This window comes from Falco peregrinus, chromosome 3 (genome assembly GCF_023634155.1).
Source record: "Falco peregrinus isolate bFalPer1 chromosome 3, bFalPer1.pri, whole genome shotgun sequence".
In the NCBI taxonomy this organism is placed as follows: Eukaryota; Metazoa; Chordata; class Aves; order Falconiformes; family Falconidae; genus Falco; species Falco peregrinus.
This window is the reverse complement of record NC_073723.1, coordinates 90,685,401-90,701,964: the sequence shown is the minus strand read 5'-3', so window position 1 is coordinate 90,701,964 and position 16,564 is coordinate 90,685,401. Positions and strand designations below refer to the sequence as shown.

The window sequence follows — 16,564 nt, the reverse complement described above, 5'->3', positions numbered from 1 at the left end:
AGCTGAAAAGTAGAGTCTGTCCTCAGGCACACATGGCTCTCCTACAGCTCTGCCGCTGTCTCTGCTCCTTGTTTTACACTCTTGTTTTACATGGTCCCTTGCTCTCTCTAGGCTCTCTCCCCCACCGCTCGTTAATTGTATTCTAGCTAAACAAGCAGGTTGGCACTGTTCAATGGCTGTGAACTGAAGTTCTTGACGTGTTTCAGAAGCAAGAACACATATAACTTGGTTTTAAATTACTTCCCCTTTCTTTTCTTATGAAGGGCTAACCAGCCCTTACAGATATATGAGCTGCTAGGCTGCCATGTCAAAATTTTGTCAAATATTGACTTTCTAAAGGTGAAATTAAAGTGCTGTTGAGAAATCTGCATAACTGGAGAAGCATTCTTTGCTTGCTATGTCAGTCCTAGAAGGCATCTCAAACATTGCTGAGTTTCTAACTGCCCCCTTCCGTGTACATCCCGCTCCCCTGCCCCTGTTTTAACACACGGTATTTTTGTAGGCTGATCTCTGGAGTCTTGTCCTTTGTATATGTGGAAGCGCTGATTTTATGAGAACTGTTCAGACACATTTGCTATGATTAAAATTCTTAAAAATTATTTTCAATAGACTAGCGTGTGCTTTTCTTTTTAATACAAAAAGTAAAATTGGCTAGGACATTCACTCATTGGTTCCACTGAGAGCTTTAATAGAGTTGCGCAGTAATAAAGGAAGACTGAGATCCTCAGCCAAGTTTTAGATGGGTGGAGGTGACTTTCAAGTGGTCCATCAGAAAGCCACTTTTATAAGCCTGTGAAAGAGAGGGAGAAAAATGAATGGGTTGCACTCCCTTTCTTTCCCTGGGCAACTTTACAAGTTTGGTACAGCTTTGGCCTTGACTTGGGTGCAAGTCCTTTGGGATGGGAGAGGTTGTGACATTTCCCTGTAATGTTCTGTGATTCTTGAGTGTACATGTGCTCACACATACATGTGCCTACACTCATGCGTGTAGGTCTAGAGATACTCTCTTACCTTCTTATCAGACACACTTTCTTATAAACATGAAATTAATGGGCGACTGGTATTAATGAATGTAAATCCAATAACTTCAGAGGAGCTCTGAGGATTTACAATACCCAAGGTGAGGACCAATAGATACAGATAATTTTTTATAGTCAGCAGTGTCTGGTGTTTAAATGAGTGTATTGCTGTGAGCAAAAGTGCAGCTCATTTTCCTTGTAAATCTTTCATTTTTAAACCTGGTTTCCTATGGAAATGAGACATGCACACTCATGCTCTGTGTCTGTGTGTCCCTTTCTGTTGACCTTTCAAACCAAATTTAACACAGTGGTAGCCATCTAAAAGATGATTAAATTTCTGTTTTGATGATGTGTAGGTAGAAGAGTAGAGGGAAGAGAGAGACAGATTCTGTATGTGCCAAACATATGAAAAAGCTACAGTGTAGACTTGAATCTTATTAGAAATTAGAATGACCATATGGGAAATGCTCCCCAATAAATGACTCAAGCTGAAGAAAAACTTAAATTGGAACTTGCAGTGAACAATGAGACAGCAGTGCACAGGAAATTAGGTTTTATTTTTGCTTCTCTTCATCTTATTCCTTTTCTTTTGAAATGCAGCTTCTTCTAGCATTTTATACATATATTTCTGTCTTGAGTGATGAAATATGGTGACACTGGTTGCCTGTATATGGCCCAGGGCAAATGGAGTTTGCCACCACCAAAGGCTGAATGTTTTCATTAGCAGTGCTGTGATACAACTTTTATGACATTGCTTTGCATTTAGTGACTTTAAGCAAGGGTCACCCATTTTCACTGTGATGGGACAAATACCGATTGGCAGAACCGTAGAGGAGCATCATCAAAAGCAAATGCCTGGTAATGGTGTGTTTGATTTTTTTTTAATGTCAAAAGCAATGCAAAACCATGCAGTGCTCTGTCATTTATGATAGCTTAGTAAATATGGTTGTTTTCGCTGGAATGAAATAAGAGTGTAAATTAGGTTTGTCAGGTGAGGTAACATGTTTTTTTAGTTGAAGTGATAAACTGAGAAAAAACACATGAGTTTTTGTGCCCACAGGCTCCTCTTCAAGCCTGCAATAAGAGTAGCTTACATCAAAACTAGATACAGGCAGATGTCAATTGCCCTGAATTTGCTTTAGTTACGCCACTTCGTTGGAGTACTGAGGGAGTAAGGGAGATGTGACCTGTGGAGGAAAGAGGAAATTTTATTGAGAGTCAGGAAAGCTCTTAACCAAACACAAGTAGAGAGTGAAAGAGGCAATTTCACCAGTGAAAAATTCAAGTGGTTAAGGGAGAAAAGGCCTGAGAGAGACTTACAAAGTGGCATGAAAAACTGATATTCAGTAGATCCCAGTCTAACAGATGACCAAATCTCAGAATCTAGTACAGCTGTTAATTCCCAGGATAGATGGAAGCATTCTCAAATAGCAATGGTTTTTCTTCCCCTATGCCACCAGCAGGCAGGCATAATGGACATTTCCAGTGTCTTTAAACTCAATAATGCCAAATAGGATTTCTGAGTAAAGCTGAATAAAAAGGAATTTGATATTTTTAGTTGTGTAAGTCTCGTATAAGGGAGATTTGTTCAAAGATCTGATGCATTGCTTCAGTGAGTAAAAGCCTTCTGTATGTTACCTAGCTAACTAGAGTAGCTTAAAGAGTGCTAAGCGCTGGAAAAAACACTTGTGTAGCAGAAATTGTGTGTCAGCAGTTACTGCTTCAAACAGATGGAGAATGAGAAGGGAGAAAGAAAGACTGACCTAGGCTTACCTGGGGGTCAGATAACCATTAAGAGATCCAGATTTCCCTGAATCCTGCACTTGTATCTGTCTTAGGCTACACTGCTGCAACCCAGGGCTGCGTCTTTAATGTGAGAGTCATACATGGCGCCATGAAATGCTGATGAGCATTTGGACAGCAGTAACCTGCTCAGCTACTTGTGTAACAGTCCTTGTATGGGGCACGCAGGGAGACCATGTGGTGTGGGATACTCTGCTGAGTATGCCTTTTGGTGTGATGTTTCCATACTTTTCAGAGTACCAGCAAAATGGGGCCACCTGTAGCAATTCTGCTGCTGGGATTTCTCTGTGTTGCCCATGTAGGAAGTTGGGAGGAGGCTCCCAACAAGATGTGGAGTAAGGCAACAGCAGCACACAAAGGTATGAAAGATGTTGTCTCATCAAAACCACCCCTTTACTGCCAGCTGAAGGCATTATAAAAGATTGCTGGTAGCTCAAGTCTTATGCAGGAAGACAGGTTAAATAATCACAGTGTTCCTCATGGCCTCCTAGGCAATGAATCTGTGAAGCAGTGAAGTGGGTTGTTGCTTTCACCACAGAGGAATTCATCATGGTAGCCAAATTAATGACTGCTTTTCAAAAGTTTCTCCTGCTATCTAAAGGACTGATTTGCTACCTGCTGTTTGTTATCGGTGGCATTTTTAAGCTTCACCCAAGTAAGTATATTGCTTTGTGTGTTTAATGCCAGAATACAGCCTTCCTAACCTTGATGCTGTTCATTGCATTGCTTTCTTCTTTTGCTGGGCTTGATGATGATACTGTAACAGTGTACCCAGCCAAGAGCCTGTTAATTAGTTTCCCTTGCAGCTACCTTAGGGTGAGTTCCCTCTGCGCCTTTGAACGGGCATGCTCGCAAAGTTGACCTCGTGGTAGGAGCAGTAAGGCTGCGATGCTTTGTTGCTATGGTAGGCTGTGTGGTCTGTGAAGGTGTAACGTAAGGCTCTCTACGGCACTAGGGAAGGTGAAACGAAGCAAATGGGTCAGAGGAGTGATTGCAAATGAGCTTGTCAAGGCCTAACTGGAAGGCATAGTACTGACTAGCTGATTTGCTTTTGCTGTCAGCATTAAGCAAATACATACCCTGAGCTGGGTTTAGTCAACAGAGATTATTGCCAGTGCTATCCTGATCTGGGGTTATCAGTTACATCTTTTTGTGTGTGTGTGCTTCTGTCACCTGCCACAGGCTGAGAGCTGTGGAGCAACAGGCAGAAGGCTTTCAGGGCAGGGGCTGATTGCAAAATGCAAGGGGTTAAATTAATCCTTCAGGAAACCTTACTGAGTGGAAGGTTGTTGGTTGCATACCCTAGCACATCTGAAAAATGTATTAGTAGTATAAATACAGGGGCATAGCTAACAATGGATATGCAGTGGTTTTCACTCTGAGTCTATTTTTTACCACCGAGTATCAAGTCTCCTAACTCATATGAATTAATTTGAGCCTTTTATCATCCTTACATATAGCTTTCACTGCTGAGGCACCAGAACACTTGGTACTGTCTTCAACTCTGATGTGTCCAGGACAGACTAGAATCCCCAGATTTCATCAAATGAGACATCTCCTCCAGAGTCAGTGAGCCACCTCTGCATCCTACCTGTATTTGGGAAGAAATACATGAACAAATTATGGTAATAAAAAAAAATAACTTTAAAAAATATATAAAACAGGGGCTGTAACTTGGGTCATATTCAGCTGAATCAAAACACACAAATAAGTAAACAAACCAATGTTTTCATCCATTGCTGCCCTGGTTAGAAAGGCAGGACAATTGTCTGTGGCAGGCAAGCAGCTCCCAAGCTACTGTTCAGCTCCTTCATGTCCTCAGCCTAATTAATCGGTCACAGGTGCAGATGGGCACATTAATTGCTCCAATGTATCACTTTTGACCAGTCCCAGTCATGCCTACATAAGGGGAACAATGCAACTTGTGCAGCCTTTTGTGGTGGCTCTACAAGAAGGGGGGATAAATCATGAAGGCCCAGTTCTGCCACCTCTATTCTCACGGAGTAAGATGGCTTGTAAGGAGAGATGTTTGAAGCACAGGGGCTAAGGGTGGGTAAAATACTCTCAGCATGAGTAAGTATTACTGAACAGCAGATTAGCACACTGTGCCAAGCACTTATCTAAAATTGTTTTCCTCTGCTTACACCCTGAGATTCTTGTCTCCAATTATGTTTGTTTTGTTTGCTTTTTCTTTTGTCTGTGTGTATTCAAATATTGATGAGAGAAATTTACACACAGAACGAAGGATGGATAAGGTCTGAGTAGCACAGTAAAATAAAAGCACTTGGGTGGAGTTCAGCCATTAAAGCTTAAGGCTATATTTAACCTATTACTGTCTTCAGCTGGGTTTGAAGTACAAATGTACCTAGGCAAGAAAACAAAATTACAGTGGTTTAGTTAGGAGTTCCCTCTCCAGGAAGAGCTAGAATAAGCACAATGTAGCCTGAAACAAGGCCAGATTCCCCTGGGACATACTGAACAGGACCTTGTTGAAACCAAAACCGTTGTGTGCTATTACATTAAGGCAGATCCCCTTTGGCATGGGTTACTGAAGGCAGCCTGCAGGCAGACAGCCGGTCCCAAGGCTGCATTGCAGGCGTGTGCAGCAGAGTGGAGCGACCCCAGTAGGACCAAATCCCCTCTTGTTGTGTCTGGTTTTACTGGGGCAGCAGCTGCTGATGTGGCTGCTCTAGCTTCATCCCTCTCCATAGGTGAAACCACATCTACCCCTTGGTCAGATCCCTCCAGCCTTGTCCTGTCTCACAGCTCCACTGCCAGCCCTGCTTTGGCTACTCTCCTTGATGTGCTGCTCACCAGGGGCCATTTTAGTGTTGGGTCTGAGAACAAACTCCTTTCCCGATGCCTGGCTTTCCTTTAGGAGTAGATCTCTGTGCTTCTCCCTGGCCTCCTGTGAGCAGCTCTCTGTTAGCCTCCTGCCACGCCGTGCAAGGGAGGCTCTTATCTTTTCTCCCAGAACTGGGAAGTCCTACGTCTGCTTGGCAGAGTGTTTGGGCGGAGGGAGCAGGGCTGGGGTGTTGGGTGTGCTACAGCCAAAGCAAAGGGAGCGTGGAGGCAACTGCCAGTGCAGGAGAACTTCAGTTAGGACCCTTGACTTGTCCTCTTCCACCCCAGAAGCTGGTGTGTTTTACCAGCAGTTTGGTAGAAGCAAAGCAGAAAATCGAGCTGTAGGTGTTTTTCTGTGGCTGACAATCTTCTGCCCTAAAAAAGTATTGCTTTGCCTGTGTTGAGAGTCAGTTCTGAGGGGAGGGTGAAGATCTGAACTTCCTCTGCTGGCCTGCTTGGAGATTAGGAGGTGACTTCTTTAACATATGCAGGCACCTGAACACAGTAGGGAAGCTAACAGCAGCACTATTTTTTGACCTCGCTGATAAACACACGGCATTTTCCAGTGCCTATAGGCAGAATGTTGAATGGAACAGCTCGCTGCTGGTGCCGAGCACCCTCTGAGATGCCTGATTTCCGTGCTCTGCTCACACGCTTTAGGCCCTGGCAGTCAACAAAGTTGAGGGCAGACAGAAAATTTCCCTGCAGGGTCAGATGGGTGTTGGTGTTCCATCTTTTTATGGGCAGAGAGGTTCAGCTGCCGGCATCACCTGCACACATCTGCCAGACAGGCTCAGACACCAGAGACCTGTCAGGTGATGATACCTCCTTCTGGCTTTTTACAAGTGCCCCATGATTCGGCTTTTGGAGGAGTGATGCATACCTGTAGCATTAGGATATTTGCATGAGACTGGGAATCAGGCTAGATGCTCTAGTGATCCCTGCTACCTTTAAGTTCTATAATACTGTATTTTTTGAGATGTAGCATAGGCTACTTCTGTGCACCTAAAAGAAAAAAAATCCCACTACCAATCCTCTAGATTACACCTCCTGCAGACCTTGTGCAGCAACTATTTTAAAATACCTTTTTAAAAATATGTTCAGGTCTTGTTTTTAAATGAAGGCTTTGACCTTGATCACTTGAGAATACATGGCTGAATTCAAAATGTACTGCTTAAAACTTGTTTAAAATATTGCCATGCATTATTTAATGCAGAAAGACATTTTAGAATATGGTTTATATGAAAACAGATACGAAATTGAATTGTATATTAATGTATCAAAATCAAAACTGTACACTAAGAATTAAACCAACCCTTTCATTGGTTTGGAAATTATGTAATGGTTGATAAGTTCAAAGGCAAACAAAAATAAAAATTTCAGACAAACATGGTTTTGTCCTTTGGTAATGTAGGTATTGGTATTAATGAACTGTTCCTCTTGTATGCGTGTATGGTTTTAGTCAAACAGCAGGTATGATGGAGGTATCATATCAGAACTGGATTGTTAACAACTATTCCTTGAAAGTTTCTGTGAAATAATAATAATAAAAAGGCACAGTCAGGTGCTCCTTCACATTTATCCAAGATCTATATGTAAATTCAGAAATAGTGCAAGCTGAAGCATATTGTTTAACTGTGCTTGTGTATATATACACATGTATGTGTGTGCATATATATATGTGTGTGTGTGTTTGTTTAACGATATTTATATCATAAAATTTCACATGTCATTCCCTAAGAAGCCTTGGGAGCACAGAATATGTTTTTATAAGCTTATAGAAAACTCATAAGGAAAAGCTTGCAAAAATATTTCAGCTAAAATAATAATAAGGTTGGAGATTTTACTCTTCTGTACATTGTACCTCAACATGCAGCTTTTCAGTTTTGCAAGGAGCGTTCTCTGTGATGTGAATTTCCTATGCAAATTGATCTATATTATACACTGATGTAATATAGGCATGTGAAAAACTGGAGAAACGCCTCACAGCGAAGTTGGGTGGACATTATAGTAGACCACATATTGCCTGGGAGTAGGCCAGTGTGTTCTCAACCATACTTTTTTGCCCAGTAGTCATGAGGAAAATATTTAGAGGGATGTAAAAGCCAAAAGTACAGTGAACTGTGGATCGATGGAGATCATATGGATCTGGTTTCTTTTTGCTGATTAGTTTTCTTTCTTTTTTTTTTTTTAATTCAAAATAAAAAATGCATTTGTTGTCACTGCACTCTTAAGATGGTTGGTTTTGCTGCTATTCCTTTAAGCATTTGAAGGAAGCAAACACAAGTGGACACTCCTGAGTTCATTACCCAGTTTACAGAGCAACCGGGGTAGTTTCCAGTGTGTTTCCACTGGCAGCTGAAGACAAGTGAGGCTCTTGCCCTTTTCTGGTTGTTCTGTTGATTAATGAGACCTTCCTGTTTTGCTGCAACACTTCCTGGACTTTCTTATTTCAAGCTTCTCCAAAGTCCAGCTGCTGCTAGAGCACCACACGTTCACACTTACAGTCCATAACCCATCAAAAGCGCTAGAAACACTGCAGAGGAATAATTTGTATGTCCAGATAAATCGCATAAATTTGAGCTGGGTTCTGAAAATGTGCAAACCGTTCTATGGGAGACCCTATGCTGGGGTGTTAGCAGGTGACAGAAATTAGGCCATGGGACTTGGAGACAGGGAGGTTGCTTGGAAAAGTGCACTGGAGTAAATGCCCCTGGCATCACACGCATGTGCACGTAATCTAAACTGAATTGCTAGGATTTCTTCCAATATAGCAAGCTATGTGTCATATCTTTCGTCTTCCTCTCTGTGGGTCTTTCGCTTTTTTCCCCTCACCTGCAGTGCAACGGTTTATTTTTCTATGCTTATGGTTGCCATCTCATGCAGGAGAAGAAAATACATCATTTCCAGGGTAAACCTGCCCATGAAGTTTTGACCACTGAGCAAAATTGTCCAGATTGAGACTGAAAAACGCTTGTAAGTTAGAGGATAGGCTTCCTTCCACTGACAATTTCCAGAACAGAGATTGTCAATTGGGAAAGTGCTATGCAGCTGTGTTTGTTCCTTGGGAGGGTTTGGGCAGAGTCCTGAAAACATTCCATGGCTGTGGGGTGGGAGTGAATGAACACTGGTCTTCTCCAAAGCAGTGCTGTGCAGGGCTTATTTGAGCTGTGCTTGCAGCCTGTATGGTTTTGCCCCTGCCAGCTGGAGCTGCACAGCTTGTTTTCAGCCACAGGCACCTGAACTCTGTTCCTTTTGTAGTTTGAGCAGAGGAGCTGTGCTTAGAGCCCATCCAGAAAGCTCAAGGATCAGATAACACCTCCCGTTCCTTACTCGTAAATCATCCAGGAAAGATAGTGTTTACCTCCAGACTTAAGATCTGTTCTTATTAGGGTGTCTACAGATCGGCCTGACTGCAAAAATAAGCCGTATGTAGAAAAACAAAAACACTCCTCTGGCCTTTCAAAGCAGCAGAGAAGCAGCCACCTAGAAACTGTCAGGGATGTGTACCTTTCTCTCCTGTTTTGAGCCAAAGGGCAGTTACTCTCCTATTAGCTTTTCTGTGAGCTGACTTTCTGTGTATTGATTTTATGACCTTTCAACTGCTGTCTGTCAGGCTTCTGCACTGACAGCTTTACAAGGGTCTGTTGTATGGTCAGAGCTTGGAAAATGTTTGTATCTTTGTTCTTTCAGAGTCAGATGAGTTCACAAAATCCTCGGGGCTGGTTGATGATATTCTTTCTCACCTCCAGCAGCACCCTACTTCACAGGTCAAATCAATGCAGCTGCTCAGAGAACTGGAAGAATTCAGGCCACAGAATCAGCCTTTATTGTCTGTTTCTGCCCTTAGCGAAGTTCAGGGGAAGTTCCTCCAGGATCAGGGTGGCTACCTGTGTGTGTGTATTTGTTCATGCACTCATCTATGGAAAACTGGCTGTATGCCACTTATGTTGAATTCTGCACCTAAAAATAGCTTTGTGGAAATGGGAGGTTTGCTTTGTTTTGTGTTTGTTCCCTTATCCCTGACTGATTGTTTTTGTCTGCCAGCAGGAACAAAGCCTTGTTGTTTCGGTGCTCTGACTGGGATGGGTTAAATGGATCCTGTTTTCAGAAACTGCTGAGCCTCCAAGCCCTTGAGATGTCTGCCCATTGGAATGTTTCACCTTCCCTAGCCCAAAATGGTGGCAGTTGCCCCTTCTTCCCATAGTGATATTGGATTTAGTTGCAGCTTTCTGCAACTTAATAATTTAAGCCCACCTAGTTTGTGGCTGTTGGGGAGAAGAGATAGTAGATTACTCTTCAGATATTCATCTTGGCTTTTTATAGAAAATAATTCCACTTCTTTGCCAAGTGATCTCTCACTTTTGTTTGTTCTCATCCTGCTGACCATTCATCCTCCATTCACCAGGCTCACAAACAACCTCATTTTTCATACCTACTTCTCCATTTGTTGACACTTCAGGCTCCTGCCCATTGCTCTCCTTCAGCAACAAGCTCATTCGCATTCCATATTCAAAACCCACAACATGATTCATTGAACAGAAAAGTGCTTTTGCTTTGCTCTGTTTGTCTGGGACTGACCTGGAGGATGACATTATAAATGAGCTCTTATATCTGAATTGCTTTGTCCTGCTTAGCAAAGTCAGTAGAAAATGGCAAGGAGCTTTTGGTCTTGAGTGGGGTCAGCTGCTTCTTCAAAGTCTTTCTTCTCATTGATCTTATGTCTTTGCTTCCTTCTGTTGCATGAAGTGTATGAGTTTCAGTTTTTAGGCTTGTGAGGGAGGTTTTTGGAAAGGGCAGTTTGCTGCACACAATTTTCACAAAAAAATCCACCAAACCCACGCAACAGAGCAGAGGTGGTATGCAGGCATGAAAAGAGGGGGATGAGCTGGACACTGGAAATGTTGTAAACCATGAGAATGCTGCCACTTTAATTTTGCTATTTCAAGAAGTTCCAAAATGTGTGTTATTAAGATAATTAAAATTAATGGCAAAATTCACTCCTCAATGGTAGAATTCAACCTACAAACTTCAATTTATGATCTGAATTATTTGTTGTTCATTCAGACCAATATTCCAAATCCAGATACATGACTACTTTTGACACATATCACCAAAAAGGAATAACCAAAGACTAGTCTTAATTTTTATCTTCCACATATTAATGTGCAAATACTGCCCCAGTGTGCCATCTGTTTTACTAGATCTACTCAGCTGTCTTTTAATTTCAGTCATATTCTGTATCCATGCAATCAAGGCCTCAATCAAGGCCACTGACTACTGCTGAAGTCAACATCAAGATTTATAGAGCTGCAAAATACTATGGCGAAGGCTAAGACTTTTGAGACATAATGAATCTCAATAGATATCATAATAGAGATTACCAAGTGCTTTATTATATACAGTAGCTATTGTTGTCATGCAGAACATTCCAGGCTGTGACATAAAAATGGTGCTTTTTTTAGTGTAATATCTGGAAAAGGAGTTTAAGTTTGGAATCTAGAAGAAAACTGTCCTCAGAAGTGCGATCAGAAAAGTTCACGAGCTTTCCTGGGACATGGTACGGTTCATTGATATGAAGGTAAGTCCAGAGTAATACAATTGGCTGGTAAAGAGCAAAGTTTGTTATACAAAAAAGTGAAAGATGGGAGTGGAAGTGACTAAAATCCTGCAAACATAGGTGAAACAGGTGTCAAACTTGTGGTGTCTTAATACTGTTGAAAACTGGGACTTTTTTGGTTTTAGTAAGTTACAATTAAAGGTATAAGCAGGCTTTAGTGGAGTAGAGCACTAGTCTTGAAAAACCACTGGAATTCAGAAATTGGAACCACTTTCAGAGCGGGTGAGGAAGGAGAGAGAAGGAGGATATAAAGGAAGCAGGAGTTGTTTTTACTTTGAGTGGTGAAATATAGAGAACACTTGTGACTAATTTACTGATTAGGTAACAGTTTGTGACCTATGCCACAAATAGCCACAGTGAGATTGTTAGAGTCTTCTGGTGCCTGCTGTTTCAAAAGGATTTTGAAAAACTAAAAAGGAAACATAGAGGAGATGAGAGCGAATGTTTTTCGAGGCCTTGGGAATCTGGTGTTGAAACAAAACTTAAGTATCTCAGTTTATTTTATCAGCAATGAGAATCAAGAAGTGACAGGTTTACAGTGCAGAAGTTCCTTCAAGGAGAGAGAGTAATGAGGTCTAGACAAGCGTGTGACATGATCTTGTAGCTGGAAGCTAAAATTACACTAGTGGAGACAGCAAATAAAGCACAGGTTTTGAACTAGGAGCTCTGCATAACAATGGAACAAAAACGCCACAGATTTTTTTCCCCCATCTTCCTAATGTTTGTGTCACCTCTTTGGAAAGTGTACTTCAAGTACAAGGCACTGGTTCCAGTACAAGACTAGGTAGGTGAGTGTTAATCACTTTTAAAATAGAGCACCATACTGGATCAATTAATTATTGCTTTTTGTGGCCTTCAGCTCTGTCAATGTATTACACTCACTCCTTTCAATCACAAAATATTCAGAGATCAGGATCATTCTGTATTATTTGTTCAGATGTAGTATCTTCCCTCTGTGTCATGAATGTAGGATATAAAAATGATAGATACTCTCCTTGTTCCTTTAGCATTCAGGTGTCTCTCCCACCAGCTCAGAGTTTAGGACTGAGATTGCGGATGCTGCTTTGTCATGCAGTCTGTAACTTTAATCACTGTCTTATAATTTAAATGTAGGATTTCAGTTTTAGATGTGGATGTTATCACAGAATTTGGACATAATGCCATCATTTCTGCCAGGCAGACATAGCCAGCATGTTAAACAGTGCTTAACTGACTGTGGTCTTTTTCATGGCTCATACATTTGCTGTCATCGAAGTTCTAAACTTCCAGACCCTGGGCACTAACCTTGAGGCATCATTGTCCTGTGGTTAATGAATATAATGTGAACATTTCTGGCACAAAATGAGCAGTCATATTTTGTAGAATACAAACTCATTTATATATTACAGTTTCTCTTAGAGGGGAAAAAATACGTCTCATTTCTGAACTGTATTCCTTCATTGCTATTATTTACCTGTTTATGAGGAGCGATACTGTAAAGACTGGGAAACAGCATTTGAAATTCTAGATGTAAAAAGATGAAAACAGTGGCTAAAAGTGTAAGGGGAGCACAAAATAGGTGTTACACTTACTTAGCTGGTCTTTGGTTTTGGAATTTAGAGGGGAGTCTGGGAATTTTTCCTTCTAGATGGGTGTGGGATAGAGATGCTCTTTCCCTGGCATGCTGGAAGTTAATCACAGGGGCAAAGGTGTTCTGGTCTCAGGTTTGGCCATTTATCACATGTTCTACTCCAAAGTGAAATCCAGTAATTTCATCCTCACAGAGGAAGATGTGGAGGAATTAGTGTACCAGGGTTTTCTGATCAGGGTGCTGTAGGAGAAGTCTTGGCCAGAGGCAGGTAGAGGAAACAGGCATTTTGGCAACAGGAGGTGAGTGGGAAGAGGATACAAGCATGAAGAGCAAGATGCGAGGAATGAAATCAGAACACAGAACCGCAGATTTGAGGGGTCAGGGCATTTCATATAACTGCTTTTTTTTGTCTGCTGGGATGAACATGGCACTGGCCATGCACTAAAGCAAGAGTGGTCAAGTCAATTCAAGTGGTGTCTATATAAAGGAGCCTCGTGAAGGTAGCCTGGCTGTGCAGCCACTGCTCTTGCAGTAATCCCGAGCACCAGGAGGTGCAGGCAGGTGGGAGCTGCCTGGTTCGAAGCCTTGAGCTGGAAATGCAGGGAGGAGCATGCAGAGACCTCAGAGTTGCATGGATGGAGTGGGCACCACTCAGGGTGCAGAGCAGCGCTGTGAACACGGTGACACTGAGCTGATGAAGACTACTGAGGATGTGCAAGCACTCCCGGTTTTGTCATGGGCTGCTTTGGCTGCCTCATTTTACAGCGTGACAGCAGCTCTTTTAAAACAGTTTGTGTATGTGGGATATAACATGTTTTCTCCATTTCTGTGTGCCCTTTTCCCAAAAAGTAGGCATCTGTGACTTTACAGCATTGTATTGCTTGAGTCGTGCCACTTCCATCTCCCTTCTTTAAATTAGGAAGGTACAGTAACTGGTGTAACAGAGCTCATACATTTCATCTGGGAGATTTCTGATGTACTGGGAAGGAGGAGGGAATCTGTGTGTGTGTCTTGTTACAGAGCCAATTTGAGCCCAAAGGAAAAATTTCCATTGATTATAACACAGCTTAAATCTGGCCTGTAATACCTACTAAACAACAAATCATGTTGTGATCCTTTTAAGTCATCACTTTATATATATATAAAATCAGGGGAATTATTCTTATTTATTATCCCTTCCACTTAAACCTTTTGGGGATAGCAATGCATTCAGTTTTAGTGATAACAAAAATACTGCACTTAATGGCTTTGGAAAATCACTAGAAAAAAGGGTTTGTATATGGGATTGACTCAGTTTATATCCTGCTAAGTAGCTATTGTGGAACAGGAGCAATTTACTGAAAAGTTGTGAGGAAAACCATATCACAGTACTGACACGTAGATAGAAATACCAAGTAGCTTGGTATTTCACAGCTAAATCATGAAGAAAAAGTTTTTAAAGTAACACAATGTCAGAGGCTTTTTGTAACTTGTAGGATTATGTCCACTAGAACCCAATTCCAGCATGAGCACAATTAACTGGAATAGGCCACTCTGGGGACCAGAGGAGGAAATCCTTTAGTATTTTCAAAATTGGTGATGGAAGGAAAGTAGCTTCACTTTAGCTAAGACTGAAGCTTGTTTTTTCTTCAAGCCCAGATTTTACCTTCTCCACTAAGACTAAACATACTTGAGGCTGATATTCTGCAGTCTCACTCCTCATTATCATCTTAGCTCTCGGAAATTGCCTCTAACATTTGAAAGAGGAAACACAGAAAGAAATTCCATGGTAGAGTTCCTTGTGTCTTTCTCAGTATGTTCTATTTTTAGCATACACTATTACCTGAAATACTATTAGTCATAGAAATGTTTGTTGTGTTACAGTTAGTGTTCAATACAGTTAAAAAATAAACCTACCTGTATATTCCGGAATAGTAGAGTCTTCCTACAATATGAAAGCCTTGGTCATGTGTCCTCAGCTTTGCAGGACAGCTTGGGAGAGGATGACTGCTTGATGAGTTTCTTTTTCAAAAATTATTGTTTAAAACCCACAGGCATTGGAAATACTGAGATTACTGCAGCTAATCTCCCTGTATGGGTCTCATGCCATAGTAGCTAAGCACTGCATATTTCCCCCCCCCCCGCCCCGCCCCAAGAGATCTGTTTTGACCTCACAACAAACTTGTAAGTCCCCTGCTCTCACTCACAGAGGCTGGGATACTGCATGAAAGTCAGCCCAGAAAGTCCAGGGCAAGCGGGCTGCCCTTTATCTCCCTGTTGGCTAAATGTGGATTTGTATCTTGATTATTTGCTGCTCAGCCTCCCTCAATACATAGATTAAAGCATGCTCTGGGTAAGTATCTATCTTTGGGGGGCAGCAGAAATGTATTTTTCTGTGGAACGGTCCTTCTCATTGGATTGTTTTCTGAATTGAACACGTGAAGGTGCCTCCCAGTTCAGTAGCAGTCTGTATCGGCTCCGTACCAGCTCTGTCGGTCCTTGCAAATCAATGCAGGTAGTGGAGCAAGAAGCACTTTCTGTGATGTAAAACCTCTCTTTGAGTCCAGAAAGACCTATCTTTTTCTAGAAAACTAGTACTCATAGCTGATTTTGTGTAGGTTCGTTAAAGACAGTTTCACTATTACATCCACACATGGTCTGTAAATTAAAGTCTTTTTGCACAAGTTTATATGGCAGGAGAAGGGTCAGGTGGAACAGCACCGTTGCTTTTCTTTGAGTGGCTGCTTCCTAACTTCTCTGAGGATAAAGGCAAAATCTTTCGTGCTCACATGCTCTGACCAGATTCAGTAGATACCTCTTCTGGCCACTCAGTAGGCTGCCGACAGGGGACATCATGGCTGCTTCTGAAGGGTTTAAACTTATGCTGGCTTGAGGTGTTGATAAGTGACCCTGGTGTGCAAACTGTCTCCCCTCAGACAAATCCATTCTCCTCAGCAGAAGCTATTTTATAGTTTCAAGTGATTACATTTCAAGGGTCCGTGAAGGCAGCAACCCCACGCTGTTAGTCGTATGTGAACAGTCTTTATGAATTACCTTTCAAAACAAAGCTTGAAAAGGGCACTTAGGCAAGGGGGAGTCTTACAGTTAAAGTGGAGTTTGCACCGTCACTGAGGAGAGTCCCCTTCTCAGACTCTAGTTGGTGTGCAGATTCATCTCCAAAATGGCTTTGCATACTCCTTGCGCAGAAATCCTGTGATATTCATACCTGAGAAGCATACTGGCTCGCTGAATGACAGGCTTTTACTGCCTGAGGAGAGGGAAGTATTTCCCCCTTACAATCCAGTCTAGAAGGCTTCAAGGCAAAGCTTTTCCTTGACCAAGACAAAATATTTTATTTTGCCTGACTGAGGGACCAGGACCTTAATATATACAATCTTTTGAGCTGGCCCAGGTTTCAATGCTCACAGAACTGAAGTGCCTTATGAATTAAAGACTGACCTCTCCTTTATCAAATGAAATTACTATGTCGGACTCATTCATGGAATGTTTCCCAGCACAGAGTTCACTCTGCTTTGTATTTCCATCAAGAGCTGATCCATAGTATTCTGGTTTATACTCACTGGTAGCATTTAAATATTTTTATTATTAAAAAAACCCTTTGCATGATGCCATGTGTGGTTTAGTAGAAACGTTCTCTCCTGTGCTCTAGAGGTAGTTTTAAGACAAATGATGGTGTTTTCAAAATTGTTTGAATTTTGTTTATAGCTT

General features: G+C 41.8%; 1 long non-coding RNA gene across 1 annotated transcript; it reads right to left on the bottom strand.

Moving 5' to 3' along the window:
* Positions 1–1,567: 1,567 nt before the first annotated feature.
* Positions 1,568–14,925, bottom strand: LOC114013946 (uncharacterized). The gene is made up of 3 exons (XR_003557220.1): positions 14,753–14,925; positions 4,277–4,413; positions 1,568–2,206 (listed from the first exon to the last, which is right to left on the bottom strand). It is a non-coding gene; the product is annotated as an uncharacterized LOC114013946 (long non-coding RNA).
* Between the last annotated feature and the right edge of the window lie 1,639 nt (positions 14,926–16,564).